The 20080-nt window shown below is 44.2% G+C and overlaps 1 protein-coding gene across 1 annotated transcript in view; it reads right to left on the reverse strand.

The window, feature by feature from the left end:
- The window catches only part of Slc24a3 (solute carrier family 24 member 3), a 472748-nt gene that overhangs the window by 99859 nt on the left and 352809 nt on the right, over positions 1-20080 (reverse strand).

Here is a 20080-nt window from a genome sequence, read left to right on the forward strand (position 1 = left end):
CAGTGGGGGACCATGTCTATAGGATTTGGTGTGCTAATCCCAGTGTGATGTTCACACACACACACACACCACACACACACACACCACACACACACAGAGAGAGAGAGAGAGAGAGAGAAGTGTACAAAAAGCCATGAGCAGGGGCTTCATGTGCTTACTTACAAGGACAAATTCAATAAGACTGAATATAGGAAGCGGAGAGTAGGTGCTTGGTTCATAGAAACTCTTATGTGTTCAGAATTCATGTTTTTTTTTTTTTTTCCAGGAAGTGATTTCTTCTTCCTTCCTATCCTTCCAAAAAAACCCAGGAGGAGTATGAGGCCCTGCCCAAGCAGGCCCTGGACAGAGCCAGGCTCCTGTTACTATCTGAGATCGTGTTAGGGGTAATGAGATAGAAAGGGCTCACCATTTTCGGATCACAACTTCTCCATGATCCCTGTACCGTCTAAAGCTTTTTGAGGATTAATTTACACATTCTGCAGTTCACTTCCTCAGGGGTGATTTTTGGACCATAGTCTGAAGTGCTCATTGGTTGGCTCTGGAATAACTGGGATAGATGTAGATGAACTGCCTCAGAAATGGGTTCTTGGAATTAGGGGTGTGTGTGTCCAGCTCTTGCAAAATGCTGCCAACCCATCACCAGCACCCAGTAAGCTTTCTTCTTTCTAGGTGCCCATGAATGCACAGTGCTTCTGGACGTCTCTATCCAGAGTGTGTATAGTAGACACAGTAGGCATGGGGATATGAGTGTGAAACCCTCACGTGGAAACACTGACCACTGAACTGCAAGGATGTGGCCAGCTGTGGTCTCCTTCTACGATCTGAGTCAGCTCAGCTGAGGAGAGCAACTTTACAGGGTCACACCTTTTTGGGGAGGCCCACAGTCACAGACTACAAGGTCAGCAACAGAAAGTCATGGTAGTTCAGGCTAAATGTGGGCCAGACTTGTTCTGGAGCTCTCTGTGGGCTTCACTGGGGGATTTCCTGAGCTGGCATCATAGCTTTACCTTATTTTTTATTCTCTCCTTCATAGATATTTATTCATAAAATGTATTTCGCAACTTAAACCTTATCTCAGCATCTTCTTCCAGAAACTTACCCACCAATAGCCTAGAACCCATCCCTTTACATTTCTAAACTGGTTTTGGTCTTACCTAATTTTCCCCCCAAAAAGAGGAAAACCTAAATAATAACAAAATCAACCAGAAAAGGCATTAAGTAACATACTAGGAAAGATCCTCTATTCCATGGAGGTCTGCTCAAGGATGCAGCTAAACTCCAGAGTCTATGAAATTAAAGCTTAAAAGATTATGGTTTAAACAAGAGATTATGGCTTAGATGATGAATAAACAGAAGAGATTTACTAACACACACCACCAACACACACACACACACACACCACACACACACACACCCCAGTTCCATTTGGGTTTTCAAGCTAGTAGATACTGGATCTTTCCTCAGATGTCTTTGACTACAATTTATTATTAATTCTCAGCCAAGATGTTCCTTAGTGGACTAATTCAGGTCAGAGGCCTGTCTGTGAACAGCGGGAAGGCCTCAGGAGCTGCCAAGGTTGATGCCATTTTTAATTCAAGGCCAACCGAACATCCATGGGGGCCCCAGCATCACCAGATTGCACTTTCTCAGTTTGACAGTTTGGGTGGAAGATTTGTTTTCAAGGACCCTGCTGTGCAAGTGAGACTTTGCCCTGCTTGTGCCACAGCCTAGCTTGGTGGCCCAGATGAACAGGTCCAAAGTGGAGAAGAAAGGCAGCATGAGAGTGGCTTTCTACTAGGCTCGGCAGTGAAGAGAAAGGCCAGAGGCTCCGTGATACTATGGGACAGTTTTGCTTGGATTGGGGACTTTAGTACTTTAGTACTTCCTGTATAGACAGAGGGATACTAGCTCATTCTCACTGACATTCCCTGGGCCAATTATGATGATAGTCTCAGTCCTTCACATGTATTATCTTATGAATATTGCAATGGTCCCAGAAGGTAAGATTGATATTATTAGCTATCATATAGATGACCTGACTGAGCAGAGAGAAGTTAAGTAATTTGCTCAATGTCACATAGGCAGCAGGTGGCACAGGTGAGACTCGGTCCCAATATTGGGCTCCAAATTCCCAAAACTCTACATCATGCTGTCAATCACTATCTTTCAAGATGCAAATCCCTGTACTTTTGCAGGGGCAGCTCAAAATATAAGATCTAGTTTCACGCTTTGCTGTAGACTCTTGTGAGGTCACCAGATTGAGGGAAATCACAGGACAGAGTGGGTGTAGTGGAAGCATCTTAGCTGACATTCTAATTCCAAGGTTTTAGTCTAAATTCTTAGGGAATTTTGGCTGCAAGTCAATCCAAGCCACTTGCCTATGAAAGGACTTCTGGGTCCCCCATGTCTATTTATAACTCTTGGACCATAAAGACACTGGCTTTAAAATAACTATGGGGAACACTGCATTGCCTTCAACACTGTGGCGGATTTCAGAACATAGCAATCATAGAGGTGCATCAATTCCCATCTTCTACATTTGGAAATCTGAGAGGCTTATTCTTTTTGCTGGAAAACATACAAAGGTGATCATTAATGGTGGGCTTTAGTGAGTCACCTGCCTTGGCTTCACTGTTATCAGCATCCTTACCCGTAACTTTAAGACAGACCGTGTTAGTCAGATATTTAACATATTAAGATTGGCTCCACCATTACCACATCATCGAGGCTCCCGATCAGATCTGTGGGCAGCACAGTGAGAAGGCAGATCTCTCACTGTGTGAGTGGGTCAAGATTTAAGGAGATGCCAATGGCCAAGACAAACGTGGGTGATTTAAAGGGATAGGCATAAAATGTGACACAGGGTAGCATAGGGTAGCATGGGAAGAACATCAGAACTGCTCAAAAGCTCCCATGGGTTGAGTGTAAGAATCAATAGAGCCTGCAGCGGGTAAAAGGGTCCCTTCATGTGATTGGAAAGAGATGAGCATCTCTCTGGACTTACTTGCCATCTACATCAAGAGAACAATGTCCTCCAGGTTTGAAACACCCTGGAACAGAGACCAAGCAGGGACACAAAGTCTCTAAGTCAAATGGCAAAATAGAGTTAAGAGAAATAATAGGTCTGGGATCAGTTCCCACTGCAGGAATAAATGAAGACTAGGCTGTTAAGCTGATTCTCAGACTTATGAGCCAATTAAACAGGAATGGATACATTCTGTTTCAGCAGAGAAAACAGAAACATAACCCTGGTGTATACAATCAGCACAATACTTACAAGATTCCCACGAGGATATGTTGGCTTCTACTCTGGGTGTGATGAGGCCCTGTTGGTTTAAGGAAATGGTGACACGCTCTACTTTTGGCTTCCAACTGGACAAGCTGGCAGGACACAGAGAACAGGAGGATGAAGAAAGGAATGGGGAGACTATTTAGGGGCTGGGAATCGTCTCTCAGAGAGGAACCATGGCAGCATGCCCAGAGGGCCAACAGTAGGGTTGCTGAGATAATTACCTTGACCAGTGCTGCTGGCTCTGGTATGGAAGGGCTCAGAGCTAGCATTAGGTTTAGTACAGGGTCTATGATGAGAGTTGCTGTGGCAAAGGGGAGGCTTCAAGCTGTCTGAGAGGGCAACAGCAGCCCCCTGCAGTAATACTGTACAGGAGACAACTTTATAGGGAAACCCTGATATCTCTGTTGATCCCAAGAGGTTCCATGTTCGCAGTTCCACCCTGGGGAAGCTCTGCTTAGCTACAAAGCGCATATGGAGAGGAATGACCCTACTGAAAACTGGTCTAAGGTGGAAAGTCTTTTTGAAGACGTCTTGCTGGGACAGTCTGTTTTCTCACTTGATGAATCTACCCACTGGCGACTGCTGGAAAAGGAGATGGTCTCCCTTGCAACAGAGTGCTGGGGGGAGGAGCCAGAACCCCGGTGGAGTGATCACATTGATTCTTGTTTCAAAGACTCTCTCAACAGGGTACAGGCAATTCCTTTTCTTCTGTCCTAAGAATCATGCCACTGAAAAACTGAACCCTTTACCATAAAAACTGAGAGGGGACAAAGACATGAGACTTCTTTGTAGTGAAGATGGGCTGCCCAAGCTCCCTCTCTTAGCCTAGATTTACTTCACCAATCTACTACTTATAGTACTTCATGTGGTGTAGGTGGGGCTTGCCCCCAGTGCTTCTTTCTGAGACAGTTTACTCAGATAAAGGTCTGTTTCACCACATTTCAAAGTGAAGGGATTGCCCATAGTCTGGTATAATATAAGCCACTATTCTCCCAATGAACAATATTCCTAACCCAACCTTTTCTCTTTTGTAAAATTAAATATCTCGGGCATTTTGTTATAGTGTTGGACAGAGGACTAACACCATTTGCAAAACACACCACAGCCTATTCATCTCTGGGCAGAGGATTGGTCTTACTTGCTTTTCTGTTGCTATTATAAACTGTCCCGATAGAAACTACTTAAGAAAGAAAGGCTTGCGTTTGAGGTTACAGTCTATCTTGGTGGAAAGTCAAATCATCAGGAGCTGAAGCGCTTGGTCACATGATATCTATGACCAGGAAGGAGACAGCAATGAATGAGCATGATGAATTTACTAATGGCTCCCTTCAGACAATCCACAACCCTAGCCTTCCTTGCTACCCACAGTGGGTGAGTCTTCTCAATTGATTAAACCAATCAGAGTAACCCCACAGGTAGGCCTAGAGGCCTGTCTGCCAGCTGAGATCTTGTTTTTTGAATCTTTTTTTTTGGGGGGGGGTGTTTTAGGGAATACCAAAATTGGACATTGGAGGGAAGAGCTCAAGATATGACATCTTTAGATTATTGACAGTTTTTCTCTGTGGCCATCCTTACCAGAAGTCAGGCAGGTTAATTACCAATGGCCTGTGATGTGGAGCCATGTAGAGGGCCAATCTAGGCCTCCTATTCTGTCTCTGAGTCTAAGAGGAGTGACCATCTCTAAGATCCAGTTCCAGCATCTTCTATAAGCGAGAGCAGTAAGCTTATTATCATAGTGTTTCTCTGCTGTACGTAAAATGACATTTGGTAAACTCAGCACTAAGTCAGAAAGGAAAAAATGAGGGAATAATAAAAAAAAGAAGGAGGAGGAGGAGAAGACAGTAGGAAAGGGAAGAAAGAAAAAGGAAAGGAAAATAGAGAAGAAACAGGAATTACAGGGAAAAGCCTTCTTTTGTGGAATTAGAGTGAGGGGCTCACCAGGAATCCAAACGGACAGTTTCCTCTCTGCCATTCCTCATATGCAATTTCAAAACCAGCAGAATGGACCCAGTGAACACCATTAGAGGATTTGTGGCTATGACTCAGAGGGACAAGTTCTGTTTCAATGTGACAGGGGAAACACTGCAAAATTCAAGTCTCTGCTCTTCATATGGGACATAGAGGCTCCCCAAACCCACAACTCCTTAATCCCAAAGTTTTGCTTTATTTTGTTTTAGAAAAACCTCAATTCCATTCTCCCATTATTATAATAAACATGAGGACAACTGGCAAAGATGAGAAAGCTTACATAACCTACTTGAAGCCAGGGTAAGTTGCACAAGTAACAAAATGAAAGTATTGAATTTTATCCTACAAAATAAGTGAACACAATGTTTCAAAAACAATTCAGGTTGGAGGACACAAACCACACCCTGCCAGTAACAAGGCATCGAGTGCTGATCGTTTCTTGATGTCATTCCCCACAGACTGGTAGAAAAGGGCATGGGATGCTAATGATCCCTTCTCTGGCTTTGGACAGAAAGGCTGGGAAACGCAAGGGTTTCATGGGGTTTTCCCAAACCTTTGTCCTAATCCTCTAATTTTCTAATGCCCCTGCTCCTGGAAGGAGGGGCACCACTCTGGCATCCTGTTCTCTCTCTTTCGTCTCTTTATCACTGCTTCTGTGGATGGAGCGCGTGCCTTTCTCCAGCACACCCGCTCCATGCCATGCTGCATGTCTGCCAGGCTTTCAGCTTCATTGTGCAGTCAGGTCACATTTTCATAGGATGTTTACAGCCTCGACAAATTGCCAGAAGTGGACAGAGAGGCTGATGTAATTGAAGGAAAGAGATGCTATTGTTAAGCCGGGGGAAGCATGGATGAGGGCACCGAGCTTCCTAAAGTGGTTGGTTCATTAGAGAACACCGAACGTGTACACTGTGTGGTGTCCCTATAGAATGTGCCAACAGCAGTGACTCAGATAAAGAACAGTGAGCTCCATCACACATGACATTCTACTGGCACCCTGAACAAATATTGTTATCATTTCTAGGGGTTATGCTGTGACCTGGAGATTCGCCAGGACAACAAAACGCACCTGAACAGGGAGCTAGCCTGCAGAGGAAGTTGTTGACTTTGTTGTATGTCTGCGGTGTGTGCTCCGTGGGAACACAAGCAACAGATGGAGTCAGTTTTAGATCCTCCACAGAAGCATCGGGATTCTGAGGTCTCCATCATTCATCTGCCGCTTGATCTCTCCCTAACCTATAACTTCACACGCTGAGAACCTGCTAGCATCTACTTAAATACTGCCATGGAATGGAACGCTCACACATGTGTGTTTTTTTCTTCTGTACCCTCACTCACATGTCGCCATCACCAAAGGGCCCGGTAGTAGGAGCAGAGAGATTATCATCTACACTCAAATAGGAAAACGAAACTGAAAATGATACAAGGGTTTGAAGAAAAGAAGATTCCCATCTAGCTGGCAAAACCAGGAGAATGCTTGCAGCAGGAGCGGGTAACGGTGAATGCAGGTCTGGAAGAACTGTAATGGCTTGCAATTACAGAACTGGGGGTTGATGCAGAGTGAGAGAGTCTGTGTCCCGATGTGGTGTACTGGGGAGGAGGCTGAAGAATCAGGTCACTGAACAGACATTCCAAGGGGTGGAAGCAGCCTACCCTGTAGGGAAAAATCTTCCTATAAGGAAGGCAGCGCTATGGGCAAACAAATCTGATGATGGCTTGGTACAGAAGCGTGGGGCTGGATGCCTGTGTTCTCTCACTAGCAGTCAATATAAACTGTGAACAGTCAGAAGCATTCACGGGTTGCTATTGTATTCTAGCAGAAAAGCTACATTTTACTTTAAACACAAAGGAAAGAACCAACAGCTCTTTTGTGAGAAAGTTGAGTGAAGATCCTGATTGGAAACAGAATTACTTAGGGGTAGCAAGTTTACCTCCTCTTGAAAAGCACAGGAGGGAACACTGGAAATTAAAAACGAAAACAAAAACAAAATGTAAAAACCTTTATAAACAAGACAGCTGTTGGTGAAAATGGTGAGCGTTGAACTCTAATTGAAGGGATCAATCGGGCGGTTAATACAAATGGTAGAAGAAGGCATCTCCTTTAATTGGTTATTGTTGATTGAAATGAGCAGGAGATGCCCCACATCCAAGGTAGTCTAAGATTAAGATGAAGTCAACAAGGCCTCTTTGTATGACCTGCTTGTTAAAGGTTGTATGTTATGGTGCGTGATGACTGGAGGTTGGAAGACGCGTGCATGAAATAGATACGTTTAATTCCTAGTTTCATTCACCCTGGCATCTTAAAGTCTGACATTCTCATTCATCAAATGGGGGAAAGTTTTATCATATTAATTACCTACCTCTGTGCCACACTTATTTAGTCCAACAATAAACACTGACTGGTCTCAGTTTCTGAACTTTGGATGGCTTTAGCCTGGGCCATGTTGGTTCCAATGCCTCATCAGACTTCAGTAAAGACATGATTGGGGCCTCTGGTCATGTGATGGTGACACGATGGGGCCTCTTGTGAATGACTGGTGATTCTGTGTTGTCAGAAGGAGGTCTGGTTTCTCTTCCTGCAGATCTCTCCACGGGGATATCAAGTGTTCTCCTAGTGGCTTTCTCCCAGAGAAAATGATCCAACAAAAAGGCAAGCAGAAGTTTACATGCTTTTCATGGTCGCATCAAGAACCACATGCCATTCATTTCTACAATATATTGTAGTGACACAGAGCAGAGTTTGGTGTTAGTGTGGTTTAATACTGGAGGACTGCAAATCAATGACGCGCCATCTGGAGGGTGGCCACCATATTGGTCAAATACTCTAATTTCTCAAGAAAACATAATCTCTCTCTCTCTCTTTCTCTTTCTCTCTCTCTCTCTCTCTCTCTCTCTCTCTCTCTCTCTCTCTCTCTCTCTCTCTCTCTCTCTCTGTGTGTGTGTGTGTGTGTGACTGTGTGTGTGTAGCTCCAACCTGCCCCCAAAGGCCTGTTCCTATTGCATTAGGATTTAGACTAGCTATAATCTGACTTAAACTACAAAACTATGGCAGACAGTTGGTTTATGCTTCATGGTCAAAGTCAGAGACCACAGGGCCAGGGAGAGATGAAGAAAAGCAACTGTGGAAATTCTTTGACACCGGTAATGAAGGGTTTTGGACAAATGACCAAAGATATTCACAGCTCTGACAGAATCATCCTTGGGTGATGCTATAAATGAGAGAGAGAGAGAGAGGGAGAGAGAGAGAGAGAGAGAGAGAGAGAGAGAGAGAGAGAGAGAGACAGAGAGAGAGACAGAGAGACAGAGAGAAAACATATGTAAGAATCTAAGTTTATTATCTCCAGACCCTCTTTTTTGAAGTTTTTAAAATTGATTTTCTTTTTCATCCTCTTTTTTTTTCTTCTCTCCTCTTCCTCCTCCTTCTCTTCCTCCTCCTTTTGGTAGTTTTGGTATGTGCACGATAAGCATGCTTGTACATGATAAACAAGTACTTTGCCACTGAGCTACACTCCCAACCTTGTAGTTACTCTGACCCTCTGCAGCACCAAAGCGGCAGGCCATGAGAAGCCTGTCCTCTCTTTAGTCACTGTTATGGATACACTGTTAGAACTGGCCCTGGTAAATACTCACTGATTGAGTGATTAGACCATTTGGTGTTGTCTGGGGAAGTGTGACGATCTCTTCCTGTCCTGGTAACATAAAGGCACCATAGCCTCAAGCTCTCCTTGGGATCCCTCACAGAGCGGTGAACAGTGGTACTCAGGGTAGCCCACAAGCGACAGGGACAATAGCTGGCTCAGCTGTCTTCTTCCTATGCATTAGGCACAGTGGGAACCTGAGTACCAGGACAGATGACCCCAGAGGGTCACAGGCATTTTATGGGTCACGTGCATACCTAGTTTCAAAATACACTTAATTTCAAAATGCACCAAGAATTTACGATATGAAAATAATGAAAGAAAAAATAAAATCCAAAGGGCAATATGGATTCTCATTCTAAATCTATGGGAAATCTCATTTTTTTCCTTTTAGAGAAACCTGATTTCATACATCTACCAGGAGGTTTGACAATAGCCAGGCTGCTAGAAAACAAGCCTGCAGATTCAGTGAAGGATTTAGTCACGTAGATGAAGTCACTATTTCTGGTGTCTATTGATCTCATCTCTGATGGGACCCACTTGATACAGGAATGCAAAAAGCAGGCAAACCACCTCAGAAATACCTGATACCAACTCCATCCCACATTGATTTCTTTTCTTCGGGAAAGGAGAGACATTCAGAGATGCAAAACTGAACAGAAATCATCGCTCTCAGCAAGGCTTTTCCTCATCCAAAGGAAAACTGTCTCCTATGCCTTTCAGAGTTTGAGTACATCATGCCCTGCTGGGCTTATCTCTTCAGTGGGCAGATGCCATGGTGTAGCCAGAGGCACTCAGATCAAAGCTCACTCAGAGTTTAAACCTAATCCCAAAGATTTAGTGAGTCATGTCCAGCTCTGGCCACATCAAGGCTAGAGATCAATTATGTGTAGGATTCTTTGGCCTCAAACTCAAATTTAGGACTTCACTGGGTAAACTTCATTTCTTTGACTAGGATCACGAGGAGCAATTACATGGTTGCAAAGAGCAGGTGGCTTTTCCCCAGAGACAGAAACTCCTAACTACACACACTATAAGGTATATTAGGCTTTTCCTGAGGAACAGGCTCATGTTGGACCATGGTGAGGGTGTGGTAAATCCACCAGGGAGGGATGATGCTCCTAATGATAGTGGAAAGGGGTCTTCTGAAAGGACATGTGAACTGGACAACTAGCCACTCCCTGTGTTGCCAGGCACTGTCCTGTGGGGAGAGAGTTGGGAACCCAGTGTGCGCTCTCTCATCAGTACTGGACAAGCTTATTGTATGACAGAGCAGGGAGCAGGGATTCTGTGTATACAAAGAGAGAGAGAGGGCTTGAGAGGAGGGAGGAGGAGGGAAGAAGGAAGGGAAGGAGAAAAGGAAAGATGGCGAAGTGGGAGTATTCAAGTCATTCTGTTTAGTGTGGGCGATCGCTTTAAGACAAACAGAGGAGGGTGTCAGTGGCCTGAATTCTAGGGCTGTCCAGACCTGGATTTGGAGCTTGCATTGGACACTTAACCCAGGGGACACTGAAAAGATGCTGGTGGAGCTCGGTTTTGTAAGAAGACAGAGAATCTATCTGGATATAGACACTCAATGGCTTTCCAAAATCCTATCCTTATAGCAAGTGTATGGTGGGGGCTTGGTGCTGAGTGGGTGGGCACAAAGCTCCTAGGCCAACCACTGACACTGCCCTTGTTGAACACTCTGTTTTGCCATATATAAAATGGGAGTAATGACAGGACTATCCTCAAGGGTTTCTGGAAAGATCAAATAGAAGAATGCATAAAAAGAACACAGCACAGCAGCACACAATGGCCCTCAGGGTGGTACAAGTAATTATGTATTTTAAAATATCATTACTAATCTGGTTGTTTTAATTTTTATTTGATGGAGGAGGGTCACCCGTCTATGTGTTACTTTCACTGGTTAATAAAGAAACTGCCTTGGACCTTTAATAGGACAGAAAATTAGGTAGGCAGAATAGATAGAACAGAACTGTGGGAGAAAGAAAGCAGAGTTAGGCAGACGCCTCAGGCAGTCACCATAGCTCTCCTCTCCAAGATGGATGCAGGTTAAGAATCTTCCCGGCAAGCCACCACCTCATGGTGCTACACAGATTACTAAATATGGGTAAAAGCAAGATGTGAGAATTAGCCAATAAGAGGCTGAAACTAATGGGCCAGGCAGTGTTTAAAAGAATACAGTTTCCATGTAATTATTTTGGGTATAAAGCTAGCTGTGCAGGAGCCGGGTGGGATCGCAGCCCGCTGATCCTTAATATATTAATTACAGTAGAGATTATGAGTAAAACTTACCTGTTCTTAATCAGACTTTGATGAGGCTATTTACAGTAAACTGTGATAAGTATGATCTAGATTTATATATCTGCATAGTGATATGAAGCAAAATTATTCATGTGGAATAGTAACTATATTGTTTAGGCTAAGAAAAACCAACTCACACCCTCCTTCCAGGAAAATTCAAGCACTTCACACGTCATTAACTCCATCTTGAACAATGTTCAAATTTGTAGTACTTGTATCACAAGCCAGATACTCTGGAATCCAGGAGCTCTGGGACGAGAAAGGGTCAAATCCCACTTGGATTCTGGCTGAGTTGCCAGCGTGGTTCTTATGACTTCTTTTGTTCAGGGAAAGATGAGACTTCAATTGGGCTGTAAGATTCACAGGAGTAGAGGACAGTACAGATAGCTAGAATCGGGGTGTGTCTCCTGTTCTGGCAATCCAAGATAGAGGAGTTTCCAGGCCTTGCCTTTGGTTAGCCAAGGATTGTGTTCACAGAGCAGAGTAACGAATCTGGGAACCAAAGAGGTGGGAGATGCTTGAGTGGGCAGCTAGAGTTGCTGAATACAGAGCCAAGGCAAGGTGCCCTGTGTAAGAGCTGCTCTAAATCCTTGCTCCACATTGGGCAAGGAGGCCAAACCAAGGTTTGGGGCAGCAACAAGGCTGAGATGGTAGGACTGCAGGGGTAAAAGTTCAGCAGCTGAGGATCTGGATGGGTTCCATCGTGGGGCGGGGCAAGATTAGGAAACCGAGGAAGACTGGGAAGGAACATTGCCACAGAGACCAGGGAAGTCCTGCAGAGGCCTGATGCCATGTTCATGCTAATTCACATGCTCATCGTGTTCATGCTTAAGTTCCATGGACCTATTATCTACCCAAGGGTCTTCCATGTGGAGGTGAAATACATGGGTGTTGGGGCCAGGCATGTCTGAGTGTGGAGCTTAGCTTTGCTATAACTTGCTGCATGTTTCTAAATAACTCTCCTCTTGCTGGAAAACTTTACTTTGTCACACTGTCTGTTAGTAACTTCTCCCCCTGCTTTGAGAAAATACAGGACAGAAGCAACTTAGTTTGGATTTATTTGGGCTCATGGTTGAGGGGCTATAGTTTATTATAGCAAGGAAGCCATAGCATTGTTCAGCTGTCTATGGTACAGAAAGCCTGAAGTCTAGCTTGTTACATGGTGTGGCCCAAGAAACACAGAACACTTGCATGCGAGGCCAAGACTGTCTCTGCTAAGGTTCACCATCACCAGTGACCTGCGGTGTGATATTTTTATTCCATTCTGAAAATAAAGCCTGCTGTTAGTCAGAGGGCAGAGCGAGCTACTAGTTGACCAAAACTAACCAGAGAGATTTGGACAGACAGGAGACAGGAAGTAGTAAGGCAGGGTTGAGAGAGGATCTCAACGTTTTTGAAGGAAGGAATGGAAGAGGTAAGACGTCACTGGTGGCTGCTCCCCTACTCCTCTGATCTTTCAGGTTCTTACACTGATATCTAATTCCCGATTTTAATAGATAAAGAATAATTAGAGAAATACTTCGGCGACGCACTTTTTCAAGTTAGGCCCAGCCCCCTAAGAGGTTTCACAATCTCTCAGAATGCCACCAGTCGAAGGCCAAATGTTCAAACACTTGAACTTGAGAAGGTCATTTTACAGTCCTGTCAGGCCCCAGATACGATGACACTATCCTCTGTTATTGAGCGGATTGCTTATATTATATTATTATTCCCCACAAAGCAGTGGTCTTCCCACTGTTACACATATTCGAGCACCACAACAACTCTATTTGGTAGATGATTATAATAAAATTATCATCTTCCTTTAATAGTCAAGGAACCTAAGTCGTAATGAGGTCAAGTAGCTTCCACAGGCCACACAGTCAAGAGTCAGAGGGGCTAGAATTAGGACTCATCCTTAATAACCATATAAAAATGCTGGCTCAGTGCTTGCACATTTAATACAAGATGACTGATATTTACACTCATTCTTTCTGCTGAGGGCCAGAATTAGAGCCATACATCTTAAATGCTCGCTTCCATTAAAACTCGAAGAGCCACATTTTATTAAAATGTACTTTCATTTATGGGAGATGCCATATAAGAAAAATTATTTTATTTTATTGCCAGAGAAATTACAAAAATATATTTAGCTTGATATATATATATATATATATATATATGAATAAAACTGTAGATCTGGGTTTTTATGACAGTGTTGAAGAATGGTCTTGTGATTCTTGAAAGCTTTCAAGTCCCTTATTTAGGGCTCTGCTAGGGCTTAACTGCCCAAGAGAATCTATATACACGTCTAGGAAGTGCTGGGAACTCGACTGCCTATGGTTTGCCTAGGCTGAGCTGGCAGAGTCAATAGCCAGAGCTCCGGTGAGGCAAGCCTGTCAGTGGTGGGGGCTGCCCCCTCACTTCCATAACAATAGCTATTTCCTATTTTGATTTGGTTTACCACTTTGATCCAGGAGCAGCGAGGCATTTCATCAGCAATACTCCGCCCTCCACAGAGAGTATGGGTCAAAGCATTCCAGGGCTCTGGAGGAAATGTGGATTTGAGAAAGAAACTACATGTCATCAGGGGCCTCTATGGGCTTTGACCCCCTTCTAAGAATCACCTGTCTGCCCCCGGCTAGTCTTTCCTCCATATTCCTAGAGCAGACCTGACTCTCCTAAGAGACTGCCCACTCGCCAGAAGAGCGGAATCAATCGATCCTCGGCCACCAGCATTAACACGAGGTAAGGGGAGGCGAGGACCCCACTGCTCTTTGCAGCAGACTTCCAAAGCACTAAAGCATAGCAGAATTAGGCACCAATATCAGAAGAGGCTTCAAAAATCCCTTTTATTCAATGCCACATTTCAATCACGCCTAAATTCCACCACCGGGGCACATGTAGACGTAGCTCGGGATGGAGGCTGAGCTCTAAAAGAAAACGTGATCTTGTTTTTCACTCCAAGATGACTGGCCACCTGGGCGGTCAGCCGCAGCGTTTTCTGCAGGAGGTTCTCCAACAAAGAGGTTCAGGGGCACTCCAGAGAAAGCATCTTCTAGACCACAGAGAAGTGCACCACAGTCTAGGACACCTCTACCTTCATGAACCACGTGCATCTGCAGCCCCCTGCATGGAGGCTCCTCGGCACTGTTTTGTGGCACCAGCTTCTGTTTGCTGTCCAGAGATTAAGAATGTACATTCCGTGACCAAACTGCCAGGCTCCAAATCCTAGCCCTGCTCTTCCTGAATGTGTGGCCTGGGGCAAGTTTCTCTCTCTCTCTCTCTCTCTCTCTCTCTCTCTCTCTCTCTCTCTCTCTCTCTCTCTCTCTCTCTCTGGGTTCTGCTTTCTTATCTGTAAAATGAAAAAAAAAAACAGTATCTACACCATGGGATTGATCTAAGGATGAAATGAGTTAATACATATAATTCTGTATTAACTCAACCGAGATCCCTCCTGAAAGAATAGCGATTAGCACAAAAGCTGTTTTTAATTTACAATAAAAACAGAATAACTGGGAGCAAAAGACGGTTTGTATATTGTTTTTTAAAAAGGAAAAATAAATGATTCGGTGGGGAGGCAGGACACGTGTCTTGAAAGCTGCATGTTGCAGTAATCAAAGACAGTGGAAAAAAAATCAGGTTTACTGCATCGTGACAGAGCTCTGGGAATGACGGAGGCTGTGGGGATAATGGTGACTAGCCAGCCCACCTCATCCTGACTCTCCAGCTGCTGGCCAGCATACCACGTGCCCCCCAGTTCGAATTTTCCATGCTCCTTCTGTAGCCATAGCTTCCTACTTGAGGAAAACAGTCACAAATAAATAAAGCATACACAGACCAGATTTCTTCCTTGTCTCCTAAGGAGTGGCCACTTATGTCTGTCTGTCTCACTACAGGAAAAGGAGGACAGACTCCCCCCTCCTTGCCAAGCAGTCCCTTGATTGGTTCTGGGCAGGGACAGAACATCTTGCTTTGCTAGTGAAAAACCAGATATTTGGTTAACAAACGCCACTGTCCATGTGTTCCACACATGAGCTGGAAAGGCCAGCGAAAAGCACTTATTTTTCTCACTTGAAGAGTCAGAATCAGGTCCAGGCCTAAGACTTTCCATTTAAATGCGGAGTTGGAGGGAGGGAAGGCAGGAAAGAGCTGCTGGATGGGGGAGGAGGGCATAGGTGACTTACCTCACGCATGTCAAGGGAGATTGGCACGCAGTGAGAATAAGTGGACTAGAAAAGGGTTTTGTCACCCTAGAAAAACAAAACCAGAAAGCTCATAGAACTTCTCATGGGTTCTCTCCACTGCTTCTGCATTTAAAATTGCAAATTGAGCCCTTACTGTCTGATGGTACGGACTCTCTGGAGGTTAGAGAACCTGGGATGAAGATAGCCTGATGGTTCTGCAGTCCAGTGTGAGCTGATGAGCTAGCCAAGCTTTAACTGGGCATACAGGTATCTGGGGAAAAACAGAATGGATGGGTCAATTGACACTAGTGAAAGTGTCGATCACGATTGTTTACTTCCTACCATGGCTGATAGGAGTCTGGGAAACTTTGTCAATTTGAAAGTCATATACATTGATTTTGAGCTGGGTAGTGCTACCCAAGCTTTGTGTGTTTACTTTAGTTCATTATAAGATGTTAATACTTAGAAAATGATTAGAAGTTTGACCCTAGCAATGAATTCTTGAATTTCATATGTTTGATAAGACAAATTTAGAGTTTGATACAGTTGAATACTTTAGTCCACCAAGGAACTGGCCAGCCAGTGTTTTGACTATTAGCCCCACCAATGGGAGTCATGTCTCCTTGATACTTCAGTTGCTTAGAGAGGTTCTGTGGGACTAGTAGTGACAATAACTACCAAATAAAAATGGCTGGGGAGTAGCAGATAGGTGATAGAGCTTTTAGTTAAAAATGTTGGTTTTATAGTTAAAATTAAGTTAAAAGGTAATTTGTTTAGGGGTGGGTCCCACCGGGCAACCAAGGAATGATAACAACAGGAGAAGTAGTCTTCCATAGGGGTGAGCTCCCTAATTGGCTATCCAATACCAAGTGGTCACCCCTGAAATCACATACAAAGAACACCAAACAGACTGAGTAAGTTGTATTTATATATTTTGGCATTAATGTAAATATAACAAAGAAAAAGAAGATGTGAACTGAGAGAGAACAACGAGAGATATGAGGGAGGGGCTGGAGAGGAAAAGGGGGAATCTTAGATTTTAATCAAAAAATTTAAAAAGGATAATAATTTAAAAAGTAAAAAAGCTATTTTTTTATTGCGATCCATTTTGTTATTTCAGTGACCCACCCATGTTTCTGGATCTGACAAGGAATTGCTGACTTTACAACATATTCAGTGGAAACAGGTTCTAATTTCTCATGACCAATCTATCAGCACTGATAGAGTCAATAAATATCCTGTAGCCCACTGACATTGTTCAGGCTAAAAGTCCCAGCGTGTGCTGTGACTTATCACTTTCCTTCACTGCCATTTCCAATTCATTATCCTCTCAGTGTCACCTCTGGGACATGCTCTAAATCCAGCGGCCACTTCTCACTATCCCTCCAATTGCAGAATGCACTCAAGTCTCTCATAGCAATAGGGTCCCTGCTGCCATCTTTCCTCCACAGAACCCTTCCCCCAGTGAGTGATTTTCTCTGAGTACAAATCAGATATTATTACTATGGGGATCTGAACTTTTCAGTGGCTCCCCACGGCACCCCAATCTCCACCCAACACCCCTGGTCAGACCTTATCTGTCCCTGCCAATCTCTCTATCACACTCACCTTCTGCACCAGGCTCCAGACTAGCCTTTTCTAGGACCCTCATCCCTGTCTAACTGCTTTGTGTCTGGACACTCTGATTCACCTTCCCACTTGGAATTTCCTTTTCCTTCCTATGGTGTTGCCTTCATAATTACGGGTTCCTCTGAGAGACCTCCCCTTGTTAGAGTCAATCCTCTGTCTTCTCTACAGATCACCCCTACACCATTACCAACACATTTTTTAGAATAAAATTTTACTATGATTTCATCACTTATTGGTTTATATGTTTTTTAAATGTATTTTTATTCATTTATTATTCATTTATTCATTCATTCATTCATTCATTTATTTATTTATTTATTTATTGCTAAGCCCATATGTCAGTCTGTAAGCTCTGGGAGAGCAGAGATCATCACTGTCTAAGTTACTATGCAGAGCAGGCAATGAAGGGGTGGCCATACTGAACTGCCACTCTATATGTGACTGTCTGGGGTTCTGCTCAAAGAGTTTCTACTGTTTCTACTGATTGTGTCTCAATACACTTTGTGTCACACGGTGACATCTGCCTTTTCATCCATCTAACTGGACAGGCAATCATCAGAAGCTCCTTAGTCTGTGTGTTGCTATGGAATAATTAATCCTTTTGAACACTGTGAATATGCATTGCTCTCATTGGTTTAATAAAGAACCAACGGGCCAATAGCTTGGTAGGAAGAGGTTAGGTGGGAGAGCCAAACTGGGAGAATTCTGGGAAGAAGAAAGGTGGAGTTGCCAGCTAGAGACAGAGGGAACAAGATGTGTAGAGTATGAGGTAAGAAGCCATGAGCCACGTGGCAACAACAGATTAATAGATATGGGTTAATTTAAGTTGTAAGAGCTAGTTAGTAATAAGCCTATAAGCTCTGGGCTTATAAGTCTCTGTGTGGTTATTTGGGAGTTGGTTGGTGGGACAGAACTGAATTGCAGGGCACAGAAATGTCCCCTACAGTGTGTACTAGACTTTGGGGGAATTGTGAGTGCTCTAAGATCATATATGAGCCTTTCTGTCATGGGCTGTGCTGAAACAGTTCAGTTAGTCTTTGCTCAAAGGTCAAGCGAGTACTCATCAGGGGTTGATGCTATTCTGTGCACATGTTCATGTGAATTCACGTTTCTGTGTATGCATGTGGAGGTCAAAGGTTGGGGTCTTTCTCTTTCCATCCTATGTTTTGAGACAGGGTTTTATTGACCAGAGTAGCTGACCAGAGAGTTCAAGGAGTCTGCTTATCTTTACACCTGTGTCTCCCTTATACTGGGGTTGTGGATGCAGGCCACCTTACCTAGCTTTTATATGGATGTTTGGGATCCAAACTGAGCTCCTCATGCATGCATGGCAAGCACTTTATGAACTGTTTTGTCTCTTCAGGTCCTTGATTCTAGTCTTACCTTAGAAGCCAGGCAGAGATGCTCTGGGGAGCTTATGGCCTGATACTGTCATTCTTTCCTGTGTCTTTGTTGTCGCCTCAAATGTTCACTGTTGCTGGAAGCAGCAGTAGCCACCGGGCATGCATCTTCCTAAAACCCTCCGCATTGCTATTTCTTTGCTCTGGCTTGTGAGGCTAATAGACCAGCCTTCTAGAGTATTTCCAGGGACAGCAGTGGTGTGTCTCTTCAGATGGTATGTCCCCTCTGCTCAAAGTGACTCACATTTAGAGTGCCACCTGAATCAGTCTAGACTAAAGTGACGCCATTTTCTTTACGGTGGAAGGGAGTATTTTCCGCTGCATTGAACTAGCAGCATTTGTGGTGGTGAAGCTCCTGGAAATTCTTTATAAGTCCAGACCTTTTATTCCCGTGTATCCTCTATAAGCCTCTTCCTATGCTGTTCTTTTCCCTCATAGCATCGACTCTTAACTGAGACCACACCTTCTTCCTAGCCCCCACACCAAGTGGAATACCTTCTCTCTCTTTCTCTTGCACTCCCTCTCTCTATCCACCCATCTGGCATCCATCATTCATCCATCTTTCTACATCCCTACCTACCAACTGCCATATTTGTTGGATGTTTAATATATCCTATGGCTCATAGTCTAACGCTAGAATGCAGTTCTTCTTGCCGGCATCTCTGGTGCTGAACAGTGCCCAGCAGGTTGTAAGTACTCAGTGAACCCTGTTAAATCAAGAGCTTACTGAGACAGAAATTCAGTTCAGGTCTGACGCTTGCTCTGGGTTCATTCTTCAGTGGATAATTACTCTGTCTTTACATCCCCAGATGCCAGACAAACCGCCTTTCAGAAATACTGTCTATAAACAGGTACATAATTTCAAGCATTGGGGAGCCTCAGGTGTGGCACTGGATCCTTCCACAGGTATTGTGACTGTAGCTGCTTATGCTCAGATCATGACACCTAGTGTATTATGTCATAGCTTACACTGTCCTGCATATACATGGTGACAAAAAGTGAGACCAGGATGAAGTCTGGAGAGAAGCCTAAGGAACTGAGGAGGCAGGTTCATGCTCTTGCTCCACACACTCTCAGGGTTTGTCAATGCCTGTGCTCCCCTGCATCAGGGAGGTGTCTTGTGTTCTTTTGTCTGACATGGAGTTACAGGGCTATGATCCCAATGTTTCACCCCTTTTGCTGTGTGGGCCTGCTGGCACATAAGGGGCATACAGGAAATGAGGAGTCTCTGTGACAAGGGACAGAGTACCGGAGTCCCTGGGGCAGATTTTTTTGGAGGTAGACTTTGTGCAGCTAAGATAGCCCAATGCCTGTGAGCTCAACCGGTGCTGTAAAGTCATCCAGGAGAGGGTAAAGGAGGCGGTCAACCTGTTCATGTCCTCTGCTTCCTACGGGTTTCATGATTAGAAAGGCAGCAATCTGTGATGGAGTGATTGGAATGGCTGTCATATGCCTGGCCTGGCAGCTTAGGGTGTGAGACTTATCATAAAAACTGGAGAAAGCAGCAGACGTTTCAATGCCCCTCGCTGGACACTGCGGTCCCAGAGCCTCTGAGGCACTAGTGTGGTGAGATTACTAAACATTTCGGAGCCTCAGTTTCCTCTTTTGAGAACGATGGTCTCCACAGTTATCTGAGGACAGGACTAGTGAATATAGTTAAAGATGCAGGAACCGCGCCCG

This window comes from Arvicola amphibius, chromosome 5 (genome assembly GCF_903992535.2).
Source record: "Arvicola amphibius chromosome 5, mArvAmp1.2, whole genome shotgun sequence".
In the NCBI taxonomy this organism is placed as follows: Eukaryota; Metazoa; Chordata; class Mammalia; order Rodentia; family Cricetidae; genus Arvicola; species Arvicola amphibius.